Source organism: Pyrus communis, chromosome 3, assembly GCF_041283825.1.
Source record: "Pyrus communis isolate YQ-2024b chromosome 3, ASM4128382v1, whole genome shotgun sequence".
NCBI classification, from domain to species: domain Eukaryota; kingdom Viridiplantae; phylum Streptophyta; class Magnoliopsida; order Rosales; family Rosaceae; genus Pyrus; species Pyrus communis.
The window spans coordinates 20,331,004-20,333,809 of record NC_142567.1 but is presented as its reverse complement, the minus strand read 5'-3'; the positions used below and the strand labels follow the sequence as shown (position 1 = coordinate 20,333,809).

Sequence of the window (2,806 nt, the reverse complement as noted above, 5' to 3'; positions counted from 1 at the left end):
GTTCTGGGTATAAACATGGTGTATTGGATGTTCAACTTCAATACCAGCTGACATGCAATAGTCATCTAAGGTTTTCAATATAAATTCTTCAGCATTATCCAATCGAATAGATTTATCAATAATTAAGGTGATGAGCCACGAGCTTGATAACCTGAGCAAACAGTTTAGAGAAGGCAGTGTTTCTTATAGACAATAAACACATATGTGACCAGCATGTGGAAGCATCAACCAATACCATAAAGTATCTGAATGGTCGCATGGTGGTTGAATCAGTCCACAAATATCCCCTTGAATTGGATCTTATCATAGGAAGGTTGAATAATGAGATTTCCTATAGAGCAGGTTTGGCATGCAATGTCCTTCTGGAACTCACCTAATCTTCTGGTTAAAGGATGCCCGTTTGAAGATTTGAGAATACAGTGCATCACAACTCATTGAGGGTGTCCCAACCGGTCATGCCAAAGCAAAATTTCGTGTGAAATCCTTGAGGTAGGGCCAGCCACACAGTGGCTTTCTATGGAGCGTATGATTATAGTATACAATCTACTCGGGAAACGCTCCACTTTTCTAGAATATGCTTCTGGCTATATTCATGGAAGTGATGCACAAAAATTCAACTTAATTTTCTACAGAGGTTTCAAGGTGATAGTTATTGTCTCGAATGTCTTTAAAGCTCAACAACATTCTTCCAGAACGTAGAGAATATAATACCTCTTTAATGGTCAATTCAATGCCATTGAACAATAATATATAGGTCCATATCCTTCGATCAGTGTCATCAGAATCTAATAAGTGGGGATGGAAGCATGTTACTGTGTTCGGTAGGCTTGACAAAGGAAGTGGCACCAAAAGGTGGAAATGCATCCATTGTAACCTATGTTATAATGGATCTTATTCTAGAGCCCACCTTCTTGGGTTCTCTGGTGTTAGGGTCAAACGCAGCCCAACAATAGACAGGTATTGAAGAGAATCCTTTCAGGCCTTAGAGGAAGAGCGACTAGCTCACAAGAAGAAAAAAACTTCTGGATGTACAAAGCCTAGCTAGCGCATCAAGACTTCACGACCAATTCTTACCTGCGCCACTAAAAAAGATATAGATGAAATAGTAGCTAGATTCTTTTATGTTCATGGATTGAATCTCAATGTTGTCAACTGTCCTTACTTTCATGATATGGCTAAAGCTATTTCTATTTTTGGCCCTGGGTACGAACCTCTCTCAATAGATGAGATTTCCGATTCTTTCTTAAGTAGAGAGAAAGGAAGGATAGAAAGACCTTTGGCTCTAGTTAGGGAGTCCTTGTCGCACATTGGATGCTCAATATTGTGTTTTGGTTGCTTAGAAAGCATGCTAGGCTGCTTCTGCATTAATATATTCATCTCCAATCCAAAAGGACTTATGTTTTTGAGAGAAGTAGATATAGATGATATTGATAGGGCAGAGAATGTATTTGCAGTTGTTCTTGGTGATACTGTTATGGAAGTTAGGCCCAGCAATGTGCTTCAGATAATCTCTCATCTAGGCGATGCTAGCAAATTATCTGATTCGATTATGTTGTCAAAGTTTCCTCAAATATTTGGGTCTCCCCTTGTACTTCACAATCTCTATGCGCGTTGATGGAAAAATAATAGAATTGGACTCGTTAAAACCCGTTGTCTAATGTGCTAAAGAGATTGAGCAATGCATTACCACATATCAACATTTTTCTCCATGTAAGTTCAATTAGAATCTGAAGGGAAGCTTTTATACAGTTCATATGAAGTTTGCACCTTTTTTCTGTGTCGTTCAGAGGATTTTTGAACTAAAGGAACCACTTCAAGAATTGGTTGTTGGCGAAAGGTGAATGCAATGGAAGCTTAGTGCACCAGATGACATTTCAAGTATTGAAGCTGCCATTTTAGGGGATGATTTCTGGAGTCACGCGCATCTGTTGTTGCAAGTAGTCAAGCCATTTGTAAGATTGCTTCCTACACTTGATATTGACAAACTTGTCATGGGTGATAATTGTGATTAGCAGGCTCAGGCTCTTGAAGCCGTCAAACATAAGGATATTGATAATAGTACACTGAATCACTTGGAAAAGTTGATAGAGCAAACATGGGATGCATTATTTTCGCCACTTCACGCTTCTAGTTACATATTGAACCCTAGACATTTTGGGAAAGGTCAAACCAAAGATAAAATTGTGATGACAGGAAAGCCACCCTAGAAAGATATGAGCCAGAAAGTGCAAACAGACGGGTGCTAAGAGAACAACCCAGCTCTTACTGGCGACTAAAGGGCTTCTTCAGAGATAAAGATGTTGTGGATTGTAGGGATAAAATGGACCTAGTTGCATTTGAAACACCTAACTTACAGACACTTGCTGTAAAAATTGAGTCAGGTTTCAAGCATTGAAATGTGTCAAGAGATATGCCAAGAATATGAGTTTCCCAGTCACGAAACAACCAACAGATGAGGAATAGACAGAGTGGAGGATCTTGTTTTTGTCAGAAAAAAAAATATGGCCCCAAAACTGTAAGTTTATGCTCGTCGTTTGGAGCCAAGACATGGGATAATGCTCATATTGATCAAACAAATGTGATTGTTAAGTATTCATGACAAAATCTTTCAGTCTTTGTATTCAAGGACTGCATAAAATTATGGATGGAATGTTTTGCTTTTATGGGCAAGTTGTGATTAAGGTAGTTTTCAACAAAGAGAAGAACATAATAGGCGATAAGCTTAGCTAAACTAAACTTTTCTTTGATCTGGGATGCACTTGGTTCTTTACAAAGGAGATAGATTTCCACATTTTCTCCCTCCGAA

General features: G+C 38.7%; 1 pseudogene; it reads left to right on the top strand.

Moving 5' to 3' along the window:
• Positions 1 to 516: 516 nt before the first annotated feature.
• On the top strand, positions 517 to 2,599 carry LOC148698113 (uncharacterized; annotated as a pseudogene).
• Positions 2,600 to 2,806: the final 207 nt, after the last annotated feature.